The 27,782-nt window shown below is 38.6% G+C and overlaps 1 protein-coding gene across 1 annotated transcript in view; it reads right to left on the bottom strand.

Annotated features, from left to right (window-relative positions):
- TMEM163 (transmembrane protein 163) overlaps positions 1–27,782 on the bottom strand; it is a 110,423-nt gene that overhangs the window by 46,051 nt on the left and 36,590 nt on the right. The window lies entirely within an intron of this gene.

Raw genomic sequence — 27,782 nt, 5'->3', positions numbered from 1 at the left:
AATGACTTTTTTATCATTTTACTCCATGCATCCCAATTGTATCATTTCACAGTTCCCAATTCAAGGAGGTACTGTGCAAGTAAAAATACCTTTCAATAGCCCAGAAGAATACCAGGGAAGAAGCAGGCAGAAGAGCCCATTGGAAGAGGCCACCACTTGGAGATGGGACCTCACCAAACTGCAGCTCTCACAGGCTAACAGCAACGCTACAGCTGTGTCAAGCTCTCGAGCACTGAGCACCTCTAGCCTGCTTGCTGTGTTCTGTAGACTGTGAATGAGAACAGGGCTAACCGCACCTATGCTCCTGAATGAAACGCACTGCACTCTGGTTTTAATAGTAAAAGTGCTCAGAAGAAAGTCTAAAAGGATTAACTTTACTACTCTTCTGTGAACAAATATCAGCCAACTTACTAAGAAAAAAACACATTTTTTTGTAAATATAAAAATACTTGAACTAAAATGACTGTCAATCTTAGGCTGACAAACACAATATCTAATTTTCTGTATTCCAGTATTCATTAGCACAGCTTGGCAGAACAGAGCTGCTATGGTTTGACTGTTCTTTTCTGTAGCAGCAAGCTGCAGTTCCATGACACTTATCTGGATAAACAGAAATTAAAATATTGGAAAAAAATAACCCTTTTCTTATTGATCTAAGACCTAGCTGTGGCCATGAGCATGCCAGGTATCACAAGGATTTGGACTTTATCACTACAGTTGGCCAAAAGACAAAGAAAAGTCATCAAGTTCATTTCTAGATTTCCATTTTCTCAAAGTTGAAGAATATTGAAAAAATTAGTATGGATTTACATTCCTTCTCATTGTTAAATCATGACTTCCCATACTTCATCTCCTAGGCAAAAAAAAAGAGGCTATATTTCTTGGTCAGACTCGCCAGGCAAGAGCTACATTTGACAAGCTGACACTAGCTTGCAGCAATCCAGCTGCAAATTCAAACACTTCACTGCATAACTATACACTGCCTAGGAAATTTTCATTGTATGCCTCTTAGAGTCATACCATTTCAAAAACTGCAGAAGTTTCATAAAAGAAAAAAAAAAAGCATTCACAGGTACACACAAGCTTGCAATGTTCCTATCGTTACTGCTTGTACATGATGCACTTCAAAGCCACACTTCTATTTCTAGCCTGCCTCTGTAGTGGAATTAGCTCCTCAATTTTTACTAAATTGCCAGGTTTTTTCCCCGCTCTTCTCCAGACTTAAATCAAATTAACTCTATGGTTCCCTAAAGACTAAATATATACTTTCTGCAGGTGATGAAGTGCATACAGATAGCCTCACCTTAAGAAAGCTTTAGGGGATTTTTTTGGCATATTTAAAACATAAGGTCTTCAGCAGGACAACTGTCTTTATTTTTATGTATTCCACCACAGTGAATATCCACAGCACTAACACACAATCTGTTTGGGCTCAGCTATCTAAAACAGTAATGAAAAACAGGTTATTAACTAACAGTGTCACAAGTCTGCTTAAACCTTTTTGCTAGCTAGTGAATACGACTGGAGGAAAGACTTTCCAAGGACTGGTACCCTACAATACTAACTTGTAGTGGTAAAAGGCCATAATAAAAGTAGTAATAACTATTTAAGCACTGCAAAGATATATTTTTGTATTATTTATTTACATACTGGTTTTCCAATGGGAAAAACCATCCATTTGTCTGTCTTTCAGAGTTAAATAACAATGCTCAAGCAACTTCTGCCCTGACAAAGCCAAATGCTGGGTCCAACAAGGCCAAATGCTGGGTCCTGCACTTGGGTCACAACAATCCCATGCAACGCTACAGGCCTGGGGAGGAGTGGCTGGAAAAGCTGCCTGGCGGAAAAAGATCTTGGGGTGTTGGTCGACAGCCAGCTGAACATGAGCCAGCAGTGTGCCCAGGTGGCCAAGCAGGCCAAAGGCATCCTGGCTTGGATCAGGAATAGTGTGGCCATAATAGCAGGAGTAGGGAGGGGATCGTGCCCCTGTACTCGGCACTGGTGAGGCCACACCTCGAGTACTGTGTTCAGCTTTGGGCCCCTCACTACAAGAAGGACTTTGAGGTGCTGGAGCATGTCCAGAGAAGGGCAGTGAGGCTGGTGAGGGGCCTCGAGCGCAAGTCTTATGAGGAGCGGTTGAGGGAGCTGGGGCTGTTTAGTCTGCAGGAGGCTGAGGGGGGACCTTATCACTCTCTACAACTACCTGAAAGGAGGTTGTATTGAGGCAGGTGTTGGTCTCTTCTCCCAACTAACTAGCAATAGGACAAGAGGCAATGGCCTCAAGTTGCATCAGGGGAGGTTTAGATTAGATATTAGGAAAAATTTCTTTACTGAGAGAGTGGTCAGGCATTGGGACAGGCTGCTCAGGGAGGTGGTGGAGTCCCCATCCCTGGAGGCGTTCCAAAGACGTGTAGATGTGGCACTTTGGGATATGGTTTAGTAGGCATGGTGGTGTTGGGTGGATGGTTGGACTTGATGATCTTAGAGGTCCTTTCCAACCTATGATTCTATACTATGACTTCAGTACATTAATACTTCTAGCTGACAAGTACAGTCATAAAGCTCACCCGTAAGTCACCCCAGCTGAAATGGGATGTTTGTCCGTGAGTCTAGGCTCAATGGCAGAGAAAGCAACTGAACTATTGGCTTACAGGGTATCAACCAATACAGGTTTCCACAGACCAACCACATCCTCTGAAGACAACGCTTGGCTCCACTGAAGCTGAAAGGACTTTTAGGGAAGTACATCTTAGCATCCAAGAACTTGAGACCCCTTCACAAAGGAATAACCAGGAGCAATGTACAGCACTGCAGGAATAGATCATAGAGCTTTTGCTGAACCCTCACCTTCCTTCTTCTCAATACTCATTTTCTGTTACTCCCAGATGAACCTCTGATGTAAAAAAAAAAAGTCCAGAGATTCTAGTCTCCGTACTGAATCAGTAGAATGGTGGGAAACAAGCAATGAGAAAAGAACAGAGCAGGCAGATTAAAAATCCTGTGGAGCCACTGTATACATTTAGCAGCTACACTGCCATGACAGTGGAAGCCTGCTTTTTAGCCCTTTTATTGGCTAAATTGGACAGCATTTTATTACCTCTACTATAAAGCAGACAATCCTAATGCATTTTCCTGACATTTGTAAACGGAACTTGCAAGCAGTTAGAAACTAAAAATAGAGCCAGCACAGTAAGCCACAAATCTACCGCTGCCTCCACCTGCCCAGCAACATTAATTTGTGAAGTCTGCCAACCTATAGGTTGGATTTTGCTGTAATTCCTTCACCCTCTCCAAATTTATTCCAAATGAAGAAAAATACCCCATTTCCCACACAGTCTGCCCTCAACAAAATAAGGGGTTTATTCATTCCCATGTGCCTCAAAAATCATATGATAACCCTACAAAATTATCCCTTTTTAACTCTTCAGAAATCTAGTTTCTCACCAGTATTTGCCAGGTTTAACCCATCTAAAACTTGTTCTTGGAGAGCCAAGATCCTGCAATGACCCTGGGACTCTCACTTCTTTTCTGTGTTGGCGGAGCACCATGGTATCTTTTTGCACAAACATTAGAAGTGAGAAACAGGAATTAACTCTGCCTCCAGTTCTCCCAGAAAGAAAACTTTGGGATGAGTCTGGCTACAAATGAGAGATGGGACAGAGGAACAGCTCCAGCTGCTCCATCTGTCATAAAGTCTCCTCTTACCTACTCAGGGAGGGGAAAACTATTTTTAGGAAGCTCCTCTTGATGGGACAATCACTCCATCACGTTTGCTTTGAACTGAGTCTTTTTGAAAGACACATCTGGATGTTAGCACATAAAATATCATGGCTTCAAAGCACATGATCTGCACTTAGCAGAAATCAGGTAGGCAATCTGAAATTCACTGAAAGTGTTGGGTTTATTTCTATAGATTACCATGTATACCTTCTAGGTTGTACGGAGTCACAAGCAAGAGGAACTGGAAGCTATGCTGAATCAGAAGTGAAACCGAAATACAGTCTGTTTTCAAAGCCCAGCGTTGGTAAAACATCAAAAACTAATGTTACAATAAATATTTCAGAATAAATCCATTCCAAGCAGAGAAAATCAAATTAGTAATACTTTCTAAAAATCCCTCACAACAACTGAAGGCAAAGAACAAATATGACTCTGATACCGTTAATACTTGTGAAAAATGTTGCTGACCAGGACCAACAGGTACACACACACTTCCCTAAGCCCCTTCTCCCCTCCCCGCAATTCTAGTACAGCAAAATTGAAGGATTTTTATGCACATGCCCAAAATTTCTGCAATCAGCACAGTAGCTGCAAATGGCTGCCAAACATCCAATATCTCAGACACAAGTCTGCCAGACATCTAATCTACATGGGCGGACCCCGTGCTATCCATCAGTGTCATGTTCCTACAGCCATATTTCTAACCCAAACTCATTGGCAAAACTGTACCTACCCTATCTATACAAAATCTCCAGCTTGTTTTCCCAGTTTATAACTACATCAGCAAAGGCTCTTATTTCTGGGCAATACCATTATACCATTCTGTATGTATCTGCCAAATGGAAGTTCTATGTATATTAAACCTGGGCCTTGATCTGGTTAGAATTTATGACTGATTTGTAAAGAATCCCTACGAGGGTTCATTTCTGCACCTGCCTGAAAGGTGTCACAGTGACTCTGTGCAGAATGAACTCCAGCAGAGTACTAGAAGAACTCTGTCTTTGGGGAAGCCTCAGCTGTGGGATGTGACTCAGTGAATGGGACACTAAAGGAGCCAGACATCGCGTCCTCTGCATTGCCACTGCCTGGGGCATGGCTGTTAGGACAAGAAATGTTTCTCAAACATTTTTCCAATTTCTGAACTTATTTTCTGTGCAAATTCTACACACTTTAGAGCAGTGACTGTATCTTCCAGTCTGTCTCTACTACCCCCTGGACTACAGGCAGGGCTGGAACTTCTGGATTCTAAATGTGTAAAAAAAGCAACAAAGCTAAGGAACTTAGGATTTACTACTCCCTTCCCTCAAAAAGAAAGTGCAGTCCCACCAGAACTATTAATCACCTTAACCTTTTCCTTCTACTGTTTAAAGGACTGAGATCCTTGACATAAATGACTATCTACTATTCGAAAACAATTTACTTACTTCTTCCATAACAAAAGAAATCCTCCAAAAATATTTGCAGATTCAGTCTGGTAACAAATTCTGCTATTGGTAGTGCTAAAGCTTTCTAGGAATATCTTTCTTTCCTTGTCTATTAGTTAATATTTTTGTTTGTTTGTTTTCATCTATTGCGATAGTCAAATCTTTAGCAGCTGCAAGTTTCATAAATTCATTTACTTCAGTTGACTACAACAGTGTATATCAGTTGAAGTTTTTCCCCACATATTATAGAAACAATAGAATTTCAGGGCCTTGTGCAAAAGTTTTCCTTTGAGTTTAATCCAAACAATTCTTTCCAGTTTGTTGACATATTAGCCCAAAAAAAAAAAAAAAGTTATTATTATCATCATCTCTGACTTGAAGATTTTCTATCTTAATTTTTCAATGTTTCAATTTCAGAATTTTTAAAAAACCTATTTTTTGTGGTTCTTGCAAAGAATTAAACATCAGTTCTCCCTTAATTCCCTTTGTTTAGGTGTTTTCTGATTATATTTGTCTTGTGGCTGCATCAGTGCCTTATGGTAAAAGATCAGAAGACTGCCATTTCAGGGGTGAAGTGATCACAGTATTGGCTTTCGTACAGGCAGCATGGATGTAGTTTTCCCAGACTGATTATTCATTATACCATAGTGCTCACCAATAACAGCAATGTCAAAGAACAGCAAAGCAGTCCAGTCCTAAAGCTTACTTAGTCACTTCTGTTTAATTTACTTTCATCTTCCCATTTACTACTGAAAGAGTGCCCATGCCTTCACTGGCATGACCCACAAACGAACAGGACAGACTAAGCAACCAAGCAGGACTGCACAATCCTAAACTATGAAACAATCCTACTACAAATAAAACGAGGTAAAACTTACTAAATGACGAAAAAATTATCCACGTGGAGAAAACAGTGAACCAGCTTTCTCCACAATACACAGTAGACTGTCCCGAAGAGCACACCAGTAATATAAAAAACCCAAGCAAACACTGAATTATAGACACACACACAGACCACAGTTCATTCTGTTCCTGGTTTCAGAAAAAAATAATGCCTGGACTCTGTTTTAACAGATGCTGAATTATCTTCTATACACAACAAGCCTTCACTGCCACCCTTCAGTGAGTACAACAGTAAGAAACGGTCAGCCAAATATACCAAAGCAGTCAATGTTGTATGTCACTATTTCCAGCACAGCTAGACATGAACACAAGAAACTATTTGTTTAGGGAAAGCTTTCTGTAAAACCAGAAAGCAGGCAACTCCAAGAAGGCAGAGTTAACAGCAATTTCCAGGATTGCTCAACAGTCCGTGCAGGGGTAATATCACAGTGTGTGCAAGCAGAGCAGAGCAGCACACTGCAGTGCCAGTGCTGGGAGAAAGCAGGACCCCTCCTGTCCAGCATCCCACTGCTTCGCTCACTCCCGTGCTTCCTTTCTCAAGTGCCAACCTTCTGTTTTCAAAGAAGATCATCTCAAAAAAAGAACGCAAATAAATCAGAGGAAAGAAGGAATGGTATTTTTGTTTAGTTTTGGCTTCCCAGGGGGCAGGAACTAAATGAGGGCCCATATGTTGTAGCTCCAGTTGAGCTTTACCCAGATACTAAACGCACACGTTTGCATCTAAGAATAGGAATAATAAAATTTGAAGATCTAGAAGAAACATACTAGTTTTACTTCCAGGCACATGGTGCAAACTCTCTGCAATTGAATACACAGGTGCATAGTTTCATCTGTTCTATTTCAAATGGGGTCACTTGAATCACCAAAAATAACTCAGTGCAATGACATTAAAGCACATGGTCCTTTAATGAAACTATGTATTATTGATGCCCCAACTCCAAATATAACAACTGAAACAGTCTAGAATGTTGCAAATGCCCAAAACTGCACATTTACCAGGGAAGCTTTTGCAGCTTATACCATCAATTCACAGGCTTTGTAATTTCAAGCCTGAAACCAGCTTCCAAAACCATAGGAAGCATTTGGGCCCTGGACAGGGACAAGGAACAAGCGGTACCTTGGCTAAAAAAGCCACAACCCACCAGAAATGTTGAGTGATATCAGACACTCAACAGCCTTTTCTAAAGCCCTGTGGCAGAGATTTGTAACCCACTGTATCCAAATGAGGCTTATTCCAGATTTAATGACCTAGGAGACTCTCCAAAGGCAAAATTTCTCCCATCTACTGTGTTTTACTGACTGGAGGCATAGCTAGCAGAGACTTACTGAGGTCCCACACAGCATAAAGAAATTATTCTTGGGAGTTTGGCTAGTTGCTTTAAAGCAGGTTTTACCTAAGCTAACAGAATAAGCCAAAAGACTGAGGTAGAGGTTTGCAAATGCTTATCTGACCTAAATGCGTTTCTGGAAGCTTCACAGAGATCCATCGAACTCATATTTTATACATATATCCCAAAACCTGTAACAGCTTGGACACTGGCTAAACGATTTTACCAGTCAATGAAAGTTTTGAATTGTTAATGAAAAAAGAGCTGAAATATTGTCATTACTCTCAGGTTCTGGTAAGTTCCTGTCCTGTGGTCACAGCAGAAATACAGAAAGATCCTTTCAAAAAGATAATTAAAGAATGGCATTGTAAGCAAGTTACAGCTCAGATGTATTACAATAGAATTTACACACAAGGATTCAGGCTAACTGTAGCACAACTAAAAATAAATATATGACTTTTGTTGGTGGTGCTATGTATTGGTGTCTATATGAAAAAAATATTGTTAATTGGCTTTTATTTAGAACATAAGCACAGTTAAAAGAATATAACCAGTGAGAACTTCATCCCCCAACCCTGGTTATTTGTCTCCATTACTGTAAAGAAGCCTAGTGGTTTAATTTTAAAGTTGCTTAACTTGAAGTTTGCTAAATTTAGACTAAATAAAATATATCAGAAAACTCCAAATAATAAATATCCAGATTGATCATCTTTTTTTTTTTTTCTTATTTCTACGCTACTATTTTAAACTTGACTAGATTGTGAATTATATTTTCAACAACTGTGGTATATCAGGCAACAAGAGCATTAAAAAAAAAAAGTCATCAATGCTGCTATTAAAAAACAAGCAAGTCCAGTTTGAAAGTACTTCTAAGAAACATAAATAATAGTCCAGCATTGTAAAACCTAATTCTCAGCATGCTACAAAAATTCAAAGCGCAGGCCTTATGGTGCATACAAACAGTATTTAATTGGTTGATATTTCAGGTCCAAAATCCTCACACCAGCAGACAAACATAACACAGCTTTAAATACCTGGGATCATACTACACTATAACCTCTGCTCTATATAAATTGGCTGACTGAAGTGCAACATGGAGGATTTAGATCAAGAGAGGATTTAGTTAGCTTTGCTGTCACCATATTTCTTTCCAGAAGTATTCCAACTATCGTGTACCTTAAATATAGTTTTTAAATCAGAAAAAAAAAAAAAAAAAAAAACTATCTATGCTTTAAGTCCACTCAAGTTGGATTTTTCCTGGTATTCTTTAAATTTAAGAGAAAAGAAACACATTTTAGCCATGGTAAGCATTTAAAACCAGTCCACAAAAGCAATGGCGAAAGTCTCACTTTTCCACATTAACTGTAAGAATCCTTTCTTACTACCTGCTATCCACAATACAAGACAGATGAATTTTCTAGTTATAAACAAACACAGACCTGCCAGATAATAATATTTTCACAGGGGCTGCACATGAACTTCAATACAGCAATTTTTAATCAAAGGTCTTTTTTTTTTTTTTGCATTTCAGTAAAATTTTAAGCAACTCAATGGATGCACAAATGAATTGCAAAATTTGATTTTTGCAAACTTTTCCATATCATAGAAGTTATCCAAATAAATTACAAACTATTTTTTAAGCTTAATGGATTTGAACTTTTTCATTCAGTATGTGTGTGGAGAGAGTTATATTTTTTGAGGTCATGGTAGACATATTACTATATTTAAAATTACCTCAAAAATTAAATCAAACAATTACAGTAGTCTCCCTATTTTACAGATAAGGAAACAGAACTGGCTCAGTGATCTTAGGAGATATCTGAAGATCAGCGATCCAGATTAATATTAGTAGCCAGAACAACTGGACTCTGAAAAGAGAGTGTAATTGTTTCAACAGGCAGCTAGGTCTGGGTGGTTGGCACAGTCTCACACATCATACTGTCTCACTAAGTGACTTCCGACAAAACCATTAAACATTCCCTTTTTTAGAGTGGTTCTTTATAAAACGGGACAAAAGTGCTTCCACACTTCAGGATGTTATACATGGGGAAAATCATTTTACCTTATGGAAGCATCTAGTAACTCTGTGAAGAGTGACAGCCGGCAGTATGAATATCTTATCTACGCAAATAAACTGTTCAGCATTATGATCTGCCTTTTATGATATTTCACATTCTCAGAGCACTGCCTTAACATTTAGACATGCAAATTTAACTCCAGAAAGTGGTAACCCAATTAGAAACGATCTGCGTGATATTTACGGCATTCCCACAGCTTAACAGTTGTAAGCCACACTATTTTCATACCAGAAGTATTTCAACATACTTCTGAAAATCAAAGCAGACTTCCTTTTATACAGAAATAGAGCAGTACTTCGGAAGTGTATCAAGTGCTGAAAAAGCATTCATACTGAAAATAATTCGTATTGCCCTTTAACTTGCATTAGTATAATAGCGACTATAATTATTGAAATTGATGTGACTAGTACACCCCCATCAATGTATTATTACAACCTCATTTTTGTCCTGCTGAAACCTCTAGAACACAACTGCAGTGAGACCTATCAACGCAAAGGTGACTATTTTAAGCATACTTAGTTTTAGATACCTTTGAAAGCTTCTGTATTTGGAACACAGAAAAATGAGTCCACACAAAATTGTCAGTTGGACACCTAATGATGAAGATGACCAAAATAATTATGAGAAAGAGCTATTAAAAACTATATTCAACCTCAGGTAAATGAGAACATATAGACAAGCTGATACTTTTAAAAAAAAAAAAAAAACACATTTCTAGCATAATGATTTATCTGTGTTCTAAATCACACAAATGCAGGAGGAAATCTGTCAGAAGGAATGAAGGCAAAATGAGACATTTGCTTGGCACTTTCCTTGGTATTTTTGTCTGGTTCCTCCCCCAGCTAACAGGTGGTTAAGTCCTGCAATGCTGTTCTTGAGGAGGATAAACAGAATTTGAATAAATTCTCTGTAATCTAAGACTGCTACCCCAGCTGCAGCCCATCCATGATTGACCCTGGTTCATCGGATCCTGGGACAGGGAATGGCCACTCTAACCTGGAAGCCAGAGGGCACAGGTCATGACGCAACGCGGATCTGCCCCACGCAGCGGTGCGGCAGGCTGCTGCTCTGGAACCAACTGTTCTTCTCTACCCACGGGTCGGTGCCTTCCCCGGCACTTCCTACACTAGCCAGGGAGTAATGCCACAACCAAGCCGCACGATGACCAGTGGGAACAACGCAAAAGGGGAGCGTAATAACACAAAAATTGACAGGTTTTCCTTATCATAATACATAAAATTTAAAAAGGAAAAAAAATGAGGCTTATACTCATTTCGCTATGCATGGCTTTCCTGAGCATGCAAGGAATGGAACATGGCATGTGAAGACAAGACCAGAAGAAATTCACACTCATGACATTTAGTTTCATATTAAATGTTTGTTCTCTGAGCATTTTAATGACCTTGGAAATATGAAAACCAGGGAATATTTGAACTGAAAAGCTTTGGTTGTTGAAAAATAATTAGTCATCTTCACAGCCTTTTTCATTATCCCTATCAATTTCAGGGACAAGACACATATCACGGTATCCCTCGTCTTAATTCGATGGCGAGTGAGCTGCTCCAGAACCAAAACAAGCTGTCAAATAGAATTAAGCAGGGTTCCAGAATATAGCACAATATTAGAGATTTTCTTTTTACACAGCGAGATGAAGAATGCAAACCTTCCCAGACACCGCAGTGAATTAGCAGAGAAACTTTAAAACCTGGCTTTACACACCCATTTGAAAAATAGAATTCAAGTTTAAAGTTCCTTTTTGGTATAAAAAGTTTTAGATACCTCAGCTGACTATGGAAGAGGACATCTGATAAGATTTCTCCAGTTTTAGTACGTGGGAGCCTGAAGGCCTGCTCTCAGAGGTGAAGATGTTGGGCACAGAGCATGTCATGCTAAGGACACCTCTTCATACTACTAGACAGGCAATAAGATATTCCATACCCCATTAAATCCTTCCAACTTATCTTCAGTTTTTAAAGTGAAGGGTTCAACTCCTTCCATTTAACATTTTAAACTTGTAAAACTCCCACAGGGGCATTCCCACACTCCAAGAATCTGCAGAATTTCAAAATGCAAAGTTACTTGTGGTCCTTTTACTGGTCTATATGTTCAAGAATTCCTGTCTGTGGCATATTTGACAAAGCACTATTATTCTAATATGGAAGAATTATAGCAGAAGAAAGTAATATTTATCTTGGAATTTAGGGTAAATTGGGAAAACTGTCACAATTTTACACGATAAATTTTACTGATCAATTTTGTTAACAAGCCTAAAAAATGCTTAAACAATTATGGTAGTTCTGAATCACCAGGTATTTTCATAATTTTATTTTATTTCAGCACTGTCCTATCGACATTTATTTACATTTACTGTACTGTCAGATAGTTTGTGGCAGTTCATCACCTAACTTCTTACACTATAAACTCATTTCTATGGTCAGATAACTGGAAAGCAAAAGATGACTCAAAATGCTACCTTGCTGTTTATTCATTCAGACCAAGTGGCAGATTTTATCACCTATTTCAGTACATTGTATTGTTGGTTCTTATCAAGTGATGTTTAACTTACATTCCTATCTCTGTTAGGGAAGATTATTTTATTTGCACAAAGTAGTTAAACACTCCTGGTAACTGCAAGTAAAATGTATTGATAAAGAAGGGAGGAAATTGCAAGCTTATATATTGCTGTTCACTGTGTGTAAGCTAACCAACGAATATACTGACTGCCACCAGAGTCAGTAGGGCTCTGAGGAACAAAAGAGGTTTGCTCACAAAATAAATGATAGAACTAGGATCTAGTATGTATAAAGGCATTTATCTGAGTTCTCTAAGCACGGAGGAAATGACTTTTGCTGATTGCTTCTTCGTGAAGGACATTCTGCAAGCCCAAAAGAGCAGGTAGGAAGCCATACAAGTACAAATCTTTATGACAGGCACTCCCTACAGATCTTATTCTACAAAAGCTATCCAATTTTAGTTTTATTCTATCATTGTCTTCAATTGAAGGTACGTCATTTAATTCTTGTATAATAATTTTACTCTTTTCTATTCCCAAATACACTTTAAAATGTGCAGGACCAGAAGATTCTTTCTTCACTGGACCTTATTTGGCCATGCTTTTTTAACTAAAAAGATATCTAGCATGTTTTGTTAGCACGATTTCGGCCCAACAACTAAAAGACTTGCTTTACTTCTCATATGGCTGTTGGAATCTAAAGAAATCTTAAAGTTTGAACTGGATTATTAATGCTCCTTTAATACAGATCACCAAGCAATGCAAATTCACCCTTCTTACATAAATTTAATTTAACATCCAAGTTTCAAACACAGACAATTCTGCTAAATAAATCAAAAGTCAGGAAAAGGAAAAAAAAAAATCCTCTGTGTTATCTTTTTTATCTTTCTAGGCTGAAATATAGACAAACCTTCCAGGGAGAGAAGCAACTGTCTGATAGTTCTCTGTTGAATTTACCTGTAGGAAGGAATTGCAAGCCCTTCAGACAAATCTCTTCCTCAGACAACATGCTAATCTTAACAGCTAAGGGCCTCAGTCAGGGAGCCTGTCACCAGCCCTACTTCAGTGTTACAACGTGGAGACGCCCTGCTAGCAGGGATGACACAGACACACTGTACACACAAAACAGCACCGCAGTCAGGCTTAGTATTCAAGAGCAAACCTGGTATGTTAAGTTAGCTGTGGGCTCTAAGTCATTAAGTAAAAAATGTGAGTCTTAATAGCAGATTCCCTTTGTTCTGTGGTTTTTAATTAAGCTTTGTCAAATGCAATAATTCTAAATAAACCTTCTTGGAAACATGTAATGCTGATTATCTAACAAAACCATTTTAAAACCATTGCAGTTTTCTTCCAGTTGCACAGTCCTGACAACAGGTAGCAACAGGAAATTGTACTCAGCAATTTACAAGGGCAGGAAGATTGTAACAGCTTCCCTAATGGATGCAGAGTTGTAAAACTAGAAGAAAAAACAGTAAGTGATTTACATACCACACTACTTTGCATCTGTCCAATTTTAGGGTCATTGGCTTGACTTGTCTACTGCTAATTCTGATCAAAGTAACAGAAAATTTCCAATCCTGTCTCTATGAGACGAGCTTAATATTTTGGACAAAAAATCGTCCCATTAACATTGGAAAAAACGTGATGGTAACACAGCAGGATATTACAGCATTGGTGGAAAAGGGAAGAGCAACTGACATCACCTACCTGGACTTCTAGAAAGCACTTGACACTGTCCTGCACAACATCCTTGTCTCTAAATTGGAGACATGGGGTGCACTTGGTGGATAAGGAATTGGCTGGATGGTCGCCCTCAAGAAGTTGTGATTAATGGCCTGACGTCCAAATGGAGACCAGTGATGAGTGGCATTCCTCAGGGGTCAATATTGAGACCAGTGCTGTCTAACGTCTTTGTCGGCGACACAGACAGTGGGATTGAGAGCACCCTCAGCAAGTTTGCTGATGACATCAAGCTGAGAGGTGCGGTCAACACACCTGAGGGAAAGGATGCCATCCAGAGAGACCTGGACAGGATTGAGAGGTGGGCCTGTGCACACCTCATGAAGTTCAAGGCCGAGTACAAGGTCCTGCACATGGGTTGGGGGAATCCCAAGCACAAATACAGGCTGGGCAGAAAATGGGTTGACAGCAGCCCTGAGGAGAAGGACTTGGGGATGCTGGTTGGTGAGAAGATCAACATGATCCAGTAATGTACACTCACAGCCCAGAAGGCCAACCGTCCCCTGGGCTGCATCCCCAGCAGTGTGGCCAGCAGCGTGGCCAGCAGGGTGAAAGAGAGGATTCTGCCCCTCTGCTCTGCTCTGGTGAGACCCCACTGGGAGTCCTACATCCATTTCTGGAGCCCTCAGCACAGGACAGACATAAACGTGTTGGAGTGGGTCCAGAGGAGGCCACATCAATGATCTGAAGGATGAAACACCTGTCCTATGAGGAAAGGCAGAGAGAGTTGGGGCTGTTCAGCCTGGAGAAGAGAAGGATCCAGAAAGACCTTAGAGCAGCCTGCCAGTACCTGAAGGGGCCTACCACAAAGCTGGAGAGGGACTTTTTACAAGGGCCTGTAAGGGTAGGACAGGAGATAATGGCTTTAAACTAAAAGAGGGTAGGTTTAGATTAGATAGAAGGAAGAAATTCTTTACTCTGAGGGTGGTGAGGCCCTGGCACAGGTTGCCCGGAGAAGCTGTGGCTGCCCCCTCCCTGGCAGGGTTCAAGGCCAGGCTGGACGGGGCTTGGAGCAACCTGGTCTGGTGGAAGGGGTCCCTGCCCATGGCAGGGGGGTTGGAACTGGATGATCTTTAAGGTCCCTTCCACCCCAAACCGTTCTCTGATTCATGATACAAAGTTGTACATTGCTATTGACAACACATAATGATGTCACTAAAACTCGAACTACATCAATTGTTTTTTTATTTTCCATGCAGAACTACTCCAAGAAGCAAGTTCTTCAAAAGTGTTAGAGACATATTCTCAGAATAAAATCCTTTATGTCAAGCAGCATACACCACTTCTTTTAACAAACAAAGGGCTTTTGCTGTTGCTTTTGGGTTTTTCTTTTCTGTTATACAGCCTTATTATTAGCATGAAACAACATCAAAACTGAGAAGGTAATTTCTATGTTTCATTATACAGGGAATGTTTAAAGCACAGCTGACATGTATCTGACTTGCAGTCAAAATGATTTTTCAGTGGAAGATCAAAAGCACCAACAATCCATGGAGTCCTCTAAAATGTCCTGACTTATTTTTTCTAAAATGGTAAGTATAGTCTCTGGACATCCAATCTCAAGTTTTCTGCCAGTAGCATTTCTGATAATGGGGTTAACTTTAGAGGGGTTAACATGTCTTGTAGAATCATGACACCAACCGTGTGAAAAATTTTTTTGGCAATAATAGATTTTTTAAAATATTGCTTCAGATTATGGAAAGTGAAAAAAACCCCAAACACATGTATTTTTAATCATTTTCAGATCCTTGTCTGCTCTGCTTTTAGAGATCAGCCAGTACCCAGTCACTCTCCGATTTCATGAGTAAAGTAATGGAAGCATTTTGCTTTCATTTGTAAATCATGTTGAGATTACTTGCTCATAAAAGGAGAAACCTAGAACTACCAATACCAGAATGCTGGATTTGTATTTAAAAGACCCAGGGGTCTGAATTTGTAGTCACCAATCCTGATCCTTGAGTCTGAGATTAACTTACTAGAACTGATAGATATGACGGTGGCTGTGAACTGTAACAATACTGTAGCATTGCATATTGACCAGAGACGTTTTGCTCACTACTCCCACTCTGCCAGAGTTTTTGCTTCCTTTCCTTGGTGATGAAAGGCTTTGAACTTTCTTGGCCACCAATACGGCTTCAGCCCACTTCCCTCGGTGACGCAAACACCACTGCCCCTAGTGATTTCAGCTGCCTGCTGCCTGATGAAGAAAAGGTGTCCCTTTTGCAAAGCCTTCCAAGCCAAAATAGGTATTTCATATTGAATTACAGCTCTAGTTTTGTTAACTTAGTCGCTGCTTTCAATGACCTTTCAGCCCCCCTCACAGATAACACACCCTCTAAAGTTCACAAGTTGTTGTACTGTTCTCCCTGCACTGCTCTTGCTCATTTTTTCTTTCCAGCTGCCCAGTGGTCAGAGCCATACTATAATGTTAAGTATGCTTTGCAGCAAACAGAAAAGAAGTTGCAGCAAGTTCATTGAAGCAGTTCAAGAGAAAATCAAGAGTAAAACCAGCAGTGTAAAACTAACGTCAATGATGTGAAGTTAATGTGTGCAAGCATAGAATTTAGATATCTTTGTAGCAGTGTTACAGAAGACTCTAATAAATATTTTCCCTCTAACTCCAAGCAGGTCAACTCTGAAGTCAGAAGGTACTATTGCAACATTCAAACAAGTAGACCATATTACTAAATTAAATAATATCATATGAGAAGAGTAGCTTACTTTCAGTAGGTAGGAAGAGCAAGCTACTTTTTATTGGCTGTGCAAAGAAAATTACTGTGAGCTCTGGAGTACTATAAATTCACCTCGCAGTACAGTTCATGCTACTTTGATTGCACACATAGGAGGTAAGAGTCCAGAGTCTCAGACTGTGTAAACCTGCATCTGTTCTTCAGATATGCTTATTTATTTATGCTACTTGATTACTTAGCCTTCACATACTTGACTGTGTTTGTAACTGCCTAAATTTACATATTTCCCATTGTGAACCGAGTGTGGTAAAGAAGTTTAAAAATTTCCACAGAATTTACTGAGATTGAGATAACTTGATCAATGATACTGTTGGATAAAGGAATACTTACAACTGAAAACATTATTTTGCAACTATATTTTTGAAATGCTGGAAAGACAATATCCTTTCTTCAAAGGAGAATTTGTAACAGCTTCTCAAATATCTTAATAACGTAACTCAAACCATGAAATCAGTCACAGTACACACATAAAGTCTTGAAAGCGCTTCGGAACAGTTCTGAAATCTCTTCTGCAGCAAGGAGTGTATCTTTGTACACAAAAGGTGATGATCGTCCTGTACATACATAGTACAGACAGTTAGCCCTACTAATGTTTGTAAAATGGATTTGCAATAAGTTAAGGCAAATAAAATCTCTGTGCCAGAAAGCCCTTATGACACAGAAGCCAGTCTATACTATACATCTGTTTATAGGCTCGTATTTACAAACTAAATCATTATTTATTTCTGGTCTCCTTAGCATCTTTTAGAAATATATGACAGAAAAAGAAAAGTCATGGTTCAGGATCAGTCACCACGTAGACTACAACAAGCCCACTTTCTTTGCTGTGGCACATAGTACTCCAGTGCACATTGAGTTATCAACCACAAGACTGTGCAAAAGATCCAAGAGGGATCTTGGGCTACAACTCTCCCAGCCACGTTATCCAAAGGCCTGGCATACGAATTACCTCTTGGAATGACAGCACGTTTCCTGCAAGTGATCTCAGATGTCACAGGGAAAACTTGGAGGGAGAAAAGGATCAAAAGCCCAAATCAAGTTCTGAAGATTCAGTTTTACTTTTCTTCATTTGTTTTCTTCACATGCATGGTCTTCCCAGGGACATATAATCAAAGCATCTGCTCTTTTGTATAAAAGACTTGTTTGGAATTTGCTTTCATCATAAGTCGCATCATAAACAAAATGACATGCTGCTACCTGGACTGCTACACAATAAAACCAATATTGATTCATACTTGAGTTTGCTATAGGGCATAAGTTTCACTTTAAACAGATCAACAAGTTTCAAATCCACTAATCTGAATTATGAGCAAACTTTGCTCACCAGTATGGCTTTTAATATTCTTCTAATTTCCAGACTAGAAGAAATACCTGTGCTCACTTGTACTTTCAAACAATCTTGGCCATTAGCTTAAATACCTCATCCTCCCCATGACTATGGCTTGTACCTATGCTGACCAAGGTTAGCTCCTTGACGGTGGACTGGCCCACTCACTCTGGCCTATATCTCACCTCACAGTGACAGAGTGCCAATCCAAGATTGGGACCTCATAGAGTATTTCTGTGTGGAGATCTGATAACAATTGACTCACATGCATTTTAGAACATTTTCATTAACGTTAATTTAATTTAAAATATTTTCATTAGAAGAGTCTCAACAGATAATGACTTACTGGGGTACGCGTACTGGTAAACTAGGGTCCAAAATATGCCACTTCATTAATAACTTAGTAATTACTTCAGACAAATTATTGCTTTTGTTGGAAATGCGATGTTTACTTAACAGCAAATACAATTAAGGTGTAAAATGTGCTTATCAGGTGTTAGTAAGTAAACATCATGGCAAGAACTTTAAATAAAATTGTGAATTATTTTTGCTGATGCTGTACATTACTCAATGAAAACAATTTTCTCAATTGTTTCTGCTATTATTCTGTCATGGAACAACATGCAACCATGCTTATTGATGAATTCTTAAGTTCTACTGTGAGAGAAATTGTAAAAACAGGTGTTGGCATTTGAGAACTGCAGTATTGAACACAGACCAAATGATTAATTTCACGACATGTTCCACAGAAATCAGTCCTAAAGAGAAAAATTCATTGAGACAGCTAGAGAATATACACATGAAGCAAATCAAAACAATTTTATGAATACTTGGTAAAATTAGATGTTTAAAATTAATTCAAATTGGCTGAACGTGTCAATCCAGGTTCCCTTTATAATTCAAGTTTCACCTACGTAATACACAGAGTCTTTATCATTTATGGAGACAATTAGTTTGTCAGGTTCGGACAGGAGTCTGAACCAGTGCTCAGCAATACACAGATTCTGATCCTTACTCCTTAAGAAAAGGTTAAATATTTACTGTAGCTTTGATTATTTGCAATTTTGGATGTGACATTGGTCACTGTAGAACATCTAGGCCTTTAAAACTGTGTGATGTTCAGAGAAGCTCTCAGAAAAGCCATTCTACTAGTGTTAAATTTTTTTATATTTCTGTCTTGCAGCTGACCTGAAGTGGATGTACAGCATCTGTTTCCTCTCAGCACCACTTTCAATTCATACAGATCCATACCTAAAAATATACTTTCTACTGAAACAATCTCACTGCAAAAACACAGATTGAAACAATGAATCTTAAATACTTAAATACCTTTATATGTTGCAAGATGTTGGTAAGAAAAATTTTTATTCCTGTGTACAATGAGACCAGTTGTTTTGAAAAATAAAATACTACTCCGTCACCTTTTCCAGGCCCTTTGCAAAGCAAACCCACTGACAATGACAAAGGCTAATCACACAGAGTGAGACTCCCTCTTCTATACCACAGTATTTACAAAAAGTTGTTGACTTGCAATGACTCACTATACTTTGTTATGGTTCCTGTAGTCTGAGAAAGATTAACATAGCATTGCCTTTGGATAAACAAGGAGAGAAATGAAAAACTATCAAAAAACGTAAATGTAGTTATATACCTGTTTATTCTAGCTCATTTTAATATAGAATTTGTCATTAAAATCAGGTCTTATCCAGAGCCCAGCAAAATCAAAGGAATTACTTCAACAGATCTTAGTATGCACCAGACCAGATCTATAATTTGTTTAGAAATGTTAGTTTATTCATTTTCCATGTGGTATGTACACCTACATAAGTGGATTTTTAACCTGTTCTAAAAATGCATGAAAACCTACTAAACATGAATCAGTGGCCTAATTCACTCTTGACGGTAGCTCACGACAAAGATCTAGATTTAAAGGTCTTCAAAGAAAATGCCTTTTTTTGAAGCTCATCTACTCTAACAAAATGAAAGCACTTGCCCTCTTTCAATGTTATTTAAGCCCTGTGTCTGAATACCAATGCTTCAGCACTTTTTTCACAACAACTTGAAAACATTTTCAATTCCTTACAAAATTAAGAAGAAATTTTGATCCATTGGCAAAAAAAAAAGGTCAGTTTAAAGCACATCAGTAAGGTACTGGTTCATCCTTAAACTTCAGAAGAAATACTTCAGAATCCACTATAAGTTTATTACAGTAAAGTTAATGAAAATATCCTTTCTTTCTTAAAGAAACACTAGTATAGCTTGAAGAACAATATGTAACTACCTCTTATTTTACAACCAGACAGAAATATTGGCTGAATGAAAATATATGTAGAAATGGAATTTAAAAAAAAACCTGTATAATGTTACTATACAGATCTTTATAATTATTAAGCATGTTATAAGACAAAGCAATGTCTGCATAGCACGTTCTGCAGAGAAGATGAGCTGATTTCCTAAGGAATTTGGTAGATTCATTGTATACCGTTTTATGTTAAAGATGTAGGTCCTCTCTTCATATAGATTTTAGTGTAGTGTTTTCTTGTGACATTATTAGAACATGAAACTTAAGCATGTATTCTTTCTTTTCGTTTGCTTTTTGGAACTTCTGCAACACAAGCACCATCTCCAAACCTGCTCGAGTAATGAAAATCACAGTAAAAACAACTGGCCAAAATCAATTCCTCAGTCCCTGCATGTTACTAAGAATTTGAGAAGCTGCAATGAAGTACAACAAAGCAAAATTCACATCAAATCAAAACTAGTCATTTGTACACATCTTCCAACTAAACATAAGGATCATTTTAGCACAGCAAAGCGAAATATATTTCCATGTGTCTTCCATGTATGTGTAGGCACAAATACACACAGGTTGGGAGGAGGGAAAGTAAATAAAAGTGAGCTGACAGATGTGGCAAGGTATCACATTTGCAGAAGCACAGGATGATGCTAATACCAAGCTAGCCTGTGAGATAAGATGGAAAAAGTGGAGTTGGCCTACAACATCAAAGTGCAAGAAAGAATAGTCACTCTTGTCAACATCCGTCACCAGCGGATCCCTCATCAGGTCCCAGCCTTGTGTCATCAGCAGAAAATGCTTCAAATGGGAGAAAGCAAAGGAAACTGTACACAGGCTTAAATGAAATCTCCAAACTCGGCCACCCAAAGCCAGCTACTCCTTTTCCTGTCTGACACAATATATATTGCCAAAGCAAAACAAGAGCAGCAACTTTCAGCTGGTTAGGCTGCAGGTTCAAAACAATAAACGAGGTGTTGGCTTCAGCTTGGGCAAGCCTAAGACTTCTGCTTCATCCATTTATGACACATCTTCAGCTGTTGCCATGACAACACTGACATCTCCACATGCTGTGAAGTGCTCTTAGTTTAAATATTGTATAAACGAACATAAATCTTTCATATATCTCATGTAGCTATTGTTTGCGGAATGGTGGCAGTATTCCTCTTCTCAGTTTTATTAGAGGAAGAAATATTATACAAAAGACTCATATCATTATTCACTGAACACTGAAAAACTTCAATAGCTCCAACCCAGCATAATGTTAATATTTTTTATGAAAAGCAGAATAGGAAGGCTCTCTGAATTGTGACTGCAGGAAAGGACAGTTTTAAACAAATTTTCTGTCCTGAAAAATTCAGATGTGTTAGAAAACAAGGCCTCCACAATAACTTACTTTCCATGTAGACACTTAAGCTAGCTCAAGTAAAAGAATTTTTTTAAATGTTTCCGTATTCTAAGTGAGCATTTTTCAGAGATATCCAATTAATAGTTTTTCATATTTTAATTTTTAATTCCTTTTGGATATTTTCATAAACACTGAAAATTTTCTTAGGATAGCGACACTCCCATCTGTCTCTAGCTGAGTTTCAAAGCAGTAACATGATGCCACGCCATGCCATCTCAGGGCATTCTGCACTTCAGAATCAGTAAAAACCCTGACAGACAGGGTACGGCTCCTATTATCACACACATGTAAAACTGTAACAGTGATTCCATTATTTTCAATTCTACATTCACAAAAGTATTTGAGATAAACCTAGAAATAAATTAGATGTTCCTAGTTTTCTGTTTGATTAAAGAAATTTCAGAACAAATACACAAAGAGAAAAAAAATAGTCAGCCCTTTAAAAAAAAGGGTACTTTTCCACTGCAAAGGTCTACGAAGCTGTTCACGTAGATACTGTACTGGAAAATTGGCACCCAGTCCATATGCTGTTATCACTTTACATCACTGCTTTTGGTACTGCTTGGTTGTTTTAATAGGGTCATTTTCTAGGGGGTGGACCTGTGTCTCTGCAGACAGAGCTGAGAATTTCCATCCACTTTAGTATAAAATAAGGTTGAGTTTATTTAGGACTGAATGTAGCTCATAGGATTGGGAGCATACATACTGCACAAGACACTGTTAACATTCGAGACAGGGTGTTTTGACTACCCTAATAAATCCACATCTTTCTGTTCCTTTGCCCACAATGGAAATCAGCCTCTTGTTTCAGCTCTCTATCCTGTGCCTTTCTTTCCATACAGAGAAAATGGAGCTTCTACTAACGTCTCATAACATATATGTAGATTTTCTACTACTTCTACACAGATATTACAGAATAAGATGACACCAGGGAGCAGGGTATTTTTGTTTGCAAATACACAGCAATGCTGTAATGACCTATAAGGAAACACATGAGAGAAGATCAGGCTCATCTTTAATCACCCGCTGTATTTTCTTTATACAGGCAGATAGGTAGATAGATGGTTCAGCTTCTCATTTTTTTTTTAGGCTCAATTTTTGTAGCTGCTGTAGCATTTAAATAGAGTTAATCGGTTCCCTCCAGAGCAAAGGCGAGTACTATAAACGGAGCTGCATGGCTCAAGGGATGTTCAGCAAATGTGTTCAATCAACACTTGCTCCTTCTGGAATAAAGAGGATGTGCCTCTGCATCAGATTTAGCCCTTGTCTACTGTTTAAATAATGTGACAGTCTCTGTCTATGCCATAATATGATTTGGATTGAGGGGAAAGGGGCATAGGGTTATTCTAAAACTGTACTGCAACGCCCGATTTTCATCTAATGAGGATTATCTAATTTACATCTCAAAACCTGTACCTACTGCAAACGTGCAAGTGACAAAAGAAGGGGTGTGCAGGGCTGGAGCTGCTGGTGGGAAGGCAGCTTTAAATTTACTCTGCTAGGACTTCTATTCTATATAACCATGTTATTTATTATCACTAGAATAAAGGTTTTATTAAGCAAAGGAATAAAATATTTAATCATAATATTATCCTTTTTTCTGATGAATGTACACAACCCAAAGTTAATTATAATTGAAAATAGCAAGCTTATGCGCACAGCATTTGCTGGCACATGAGATGGTGTGCTGCTATAAAAGGTGATAGGTAAGTTATTTAGTCATAATATGCATGAAAAAAAAGGATCCTTATGAATGTCATGAATAAATAAGTATCAAATAGTAGTCCTGATTCAGTAAAGCCCCACAGAAACTGGCAATTTCAGCCATGTTTAATATCTCATTTAAACTGGCAAGATTAACCAAATTCTCATAAGTAACTCTCTCCCTCCCCCTCTCATTATTTTTGTACATTACAGGTTAATTATGAAAAGATTTGGAGCCTTCCTGACCTATCACTTTACATCCCTGAAATCCATTAAGGAAAGATAACACAGGGCCATTGTTGCACACAGACACATAGGTTCATTTAATCTCCAGAGCCAAGTTGTATGGCTCCAATTTCCCATTAATTAGATAATCTTTCAGAGGATTATTTGCTAATTATCCTCAGTAGGATCTCAGCATATGAAAAAATACACATGAAAAAAAGGCACAGAGAGAGGCTTCTCTATGGAAGCTGACCAGCAATATGGAGTGCAGTGCAGGAACACCTCACAGATGCTTAGGGGTCCTTCAACCATGACATTCCAGTTATAACAACCCAGTTGTGTTAACTGCTCCTGGGCAACAGAATACCCAGGGTCTATTACACTTCAAAATCATCCAACACCAGGCAGGACTTTAAAATAAGATTGCTTTACTAAAAAGTATGTTTAAGCAACTACTTGACAGATTTAGAAACAGGCACAAAAAAATCAGTGTGATATCTAATAGTTGTGTGCCATTTATTAGCTATGGGAATTATCTTCTTTTTTATTGTGCTAGCAGAGCTGAAGACAGACACAGAAGGCATTTTTGCACCTGTAATGACCAAGGACCAATTCTTAGACAAAGCAAGTTTTCCAAGCAGTCTCTTCCCAAACAGAAAGGCTTGCTTATAAACCTACCTGCTAAGAACTCCTTAATTCCTCATTTTTTCCTCTAATGTTTAACTTCGACAGCAAATTCAATCAAGAAATATTTGCAACTTCCTGCACTGTTTGTATCAGTCTTAGCTATGTGATAGTGCTTTCGAAACACGCAGCCCTTTCTGCCAGACCTAAAAGTATTAACATGTGGTTTATTTATAACATATTCATATGATGCAAACATGGTTCATTCTGCTAGAACAGCTTAAGTCCAGGTACATAATATGCATTGTGAGAATCATTTCTCATAATGTCATGTTAGTGACACTAAGAAATGCACCTTGCTATTCACTTACAATCGAAACCATCTGTGAGAAACGAATTCAAATTTGAGGATTCCAATTTATTTGGGCAAGGTTACAACTTCATTGCGATTTCCAGGATTTGGAGGGCATGAGCTTCTATACACTGTTGCTGTCTATATGCTTTTTTCAATAACACATAAATAAAGGTATTAAGGTGACTCAATATACTGGTCAAATGGGCTAAACAAGAAATGTTGAACTGCTGCTTCCATTAGAGCCGAGCATGTGGTAATACACAAGCACTCTCAGACAGTACGTGCTTAAAGAAACCTTCTTTTTTTCAGCCTTGCAATTATAACTACCCATGCTTTACAGACATTCTTTCACAGTCCTTCACTTTCCCTCACAAAGTTAAACTACAGTTGCCTGATACTCCTGTGACCAGCTGACATAAAAACTGTCTAGTTCTGGTGTTTGGGTTACTACATGTCCACCAAATGCTACACAGATTGCATCTATAACCAGTAAATCTCTCCCAAGCTGCTACACAGTTGACAAATTAGACATCTGTAACCAGAAAAGATGAAACAGGGAGAGCTGTCAGACTTATCCTAGCAGTAGCAGACTTTTATTCCTTCACCTCCTCCCAGCTAACCAAACTATGGCACAGAGTTTTTTGGCTGCTGCTGTCCTTGACTGTTCTGCATGGCTGCTGCCACATCCTCCTCCTTTCCACGGCACAGCAATGCCGGTTCTGTTCCAGGATCTCCTACACCCAGAATCTGAGCAGCAATGTGTAGTCACACGACTTGATAAAACTGACATAAGCAAATGATACCTCAGCCAACAATCCAGTAACCAAAAAAAACAATGGATCAATGCTGGCAGTTGCAGACCACAGTCTTGTTTGCTGCTGAGTCAAGCATTTGCAGCACATTTCACAGCAGCAGACACAGCCAAGTGTGTTTAAGTTCCATCAGCACGGAAGCACCCTGCCAGCAACTTCAGAGCCACAAAAATCCTAACAAAGACCTCATCTAAGTTCATTAGCCTCCAAGTTCTCGTCAGATGTGAACTTTGGTCACTGAAGTCAAGAGAGCCTTTCAGAGAAAGTCGCCCACTGTTTATGCAGTTGTAGAACTTGGGTACCTTGAGTATATGTCAGAAATTTCAAAAAAAACAAGTGTTGTGTATGTGTCTGTACATGAAAAAAGCATCTACCTCTTTTGGTGGTTTAAAGCAAAGGTAAAAACCCTTACCTAGAACAGATTCATAAATACCTCTTATGCTACATATCTGGTGTAATGTGCTGATGTCTTGAGCTACTGTAGATTAGAGTATACACAAGAAGATAAATATTACTCTTCTGTAGCACTTGTACATAGCATTCTCCTGCTCAGATAACGAGAACACTTTTCAGTTTGATAGAAAGGAAAGGAAAAAAAAAAAATGTACAAACTGCTCAACTAGAGCTGATGGTTCACCAGTAAACAAGACTTTCTCAGAGCACTTTTGAAACACCTGGATTAAATGTGCACCTCACAGTGCTGCCTATACTTCCTTGAAGGATTGCTTTTGTAAAGAAGTAAGGCATCTAAGTTCTGAAGTTAAAATACTCTAGTTTTATGTTCTTTTAATTATCAAAGAAATAATGACTGTCAAAATGTGTTATATTTCAAAGAATTGTTTTTAAAATGGTCTACTATTTTCAAAGCCACCACTGACAAGTCATATATGTTATTCATCCCGTCAACCCTTGTGATAACATTTAGAAATCTAAGGGATATTTTGTTGTTGTTATAAACTTCAAGGATATAAAGATACTGTAAATAGATTATTCTCACTGTACCCCACTGAAGATTTCTGAGTACAGATACTCATTCTCACGCACCATAGAGTAAGGAATTCAGTCTTCACAAAAGGGAAAGTAATCACTACCACACATATTGAAAACTGGAGAGGGCCTTTTGACAAGGGCATGTAGGGATAGGACAAGGGGTAATGGCTTTAAACTGAAGAGGGTAGACTTAGACTAGCTATAAGAAAGAAATTCTTCACTCTGAGGGTGGTGAGGCCCTGGCACAGGTTGCCCAGAGAAGCTGTGGCTGCCCCCTCCCTGGCAGGGTTCAAGGTCAGGTTGGACGGGGCTTGGAGCAACCTGGTCTGGTGGAAGGTGTCCCTGCCCATGGCAGGGGGGTTGGAACTGGGTGATCTTTAAGATCCCGTCCAACCCAAACCATTCTGTGGTTTTATGATTCTATGACATTTAATGCACGTCTGGTGGTCCAGCTTCAAAAAATGGCAATTGCTTTTTATTCAGTAAATGATTTTGCAGTTATCTAACCACGTTGTCATACATATGATCTTGAAAGCAGGACACTAACACAGTGTTACTTGTCCAGCTCACCTAATAGCCTCCCAAGGAAGGCAAACACATTTTGGTCACAAAAGGAAAAGAGAAGTTATACTACCTAATGTGAAATTGTTACACTGTCTGTGGCATGTAAGTGAACGGTCCATGAGTAAATACGGTGGGTATTCTGCATATGTTACAGATGTGGTCAGCATACTGTTATATTCACAGAATTCCCAGAGCAAACAAAGCAAACAGGGAAAGGGATATTCAAAACAAAGCCATCTGGACAGTACATTTAAGCAAAATAATGTCCCACGTTAATGAACGTGCAACCAAGGGCACAGCCATTCCTCTCTCTTAGTACAGCTAAGGTCAAGGAGGAGAATACATCACTCATCTCTGCATTATTGTTTTAAGAATAATTTTTAATTTAAATTCTCTGGTATATGATTTGCTGCCAAAATTGGCTCTGCTTACGCTTGTTCACTGAAAGTACAAATGCAGTGATGCTTCAGACTCACTTCTGGACAGTGTAAAGGGCTGTATCTAATGTGTACCTTTACATAACTATCACATTTCTACTGGCAGAGTGCAACAAAACTTTGAGTTCCTCAGTTGTACCACACAAAGACTGCTGTCATTAAAACTTAAAGAGCAGAAGCATTTGCAATTTTATTTTCTCTTTCCAGTTGTCTACAATGCACTCTAAAAGACTTTGCATCATATCTGATATGAATATTCAAAAAATTTGTTTGATTTCTATTTTTAAAATAAGTAGAATAAAACAACAGGTACAAAGTTTCATATGTATAATGAGCAGCCCTGGAACAGACTTCTTCATTTTCCCCTGAAAACTTCCTATTACAAATGCAGACCTTGAAACGCAAATACTAATGTCAACAACAATAAATAATTTGTATTATATCCATTTGTGGGCAAAACAGATGCACTTAATGACACCAACCATGCCACTATAGTCTACCAAAATAATATATCTTAGAAAATCATATAAATAATCACCATACAATTGGGGGGGGGGGGGGGGGGTAAAGACTCATCGCTATCCCCCC

The sequence above is a fragment of the Opisthocomus hoazin genome, chromosome 9 (assembly GCF_030867145.1).
Source record: "Opisthocomus hoazin isolate bOpiHoa1 chromosome 9, bOpiHoa1.hap1, whole genome shotgun sequence".
NCBI classification, from domain to species: Eukaryota; Metazoa; Chordata; class Aves; order Opisthocomiformes; family Opisthocomidae; genus Opisthocomus; species Opisthocomus hoazin.
Note: the sequence above shows the minus strand (reverse complement) of the source record. Positions and strands in the feature narration are given on the sequence as shown.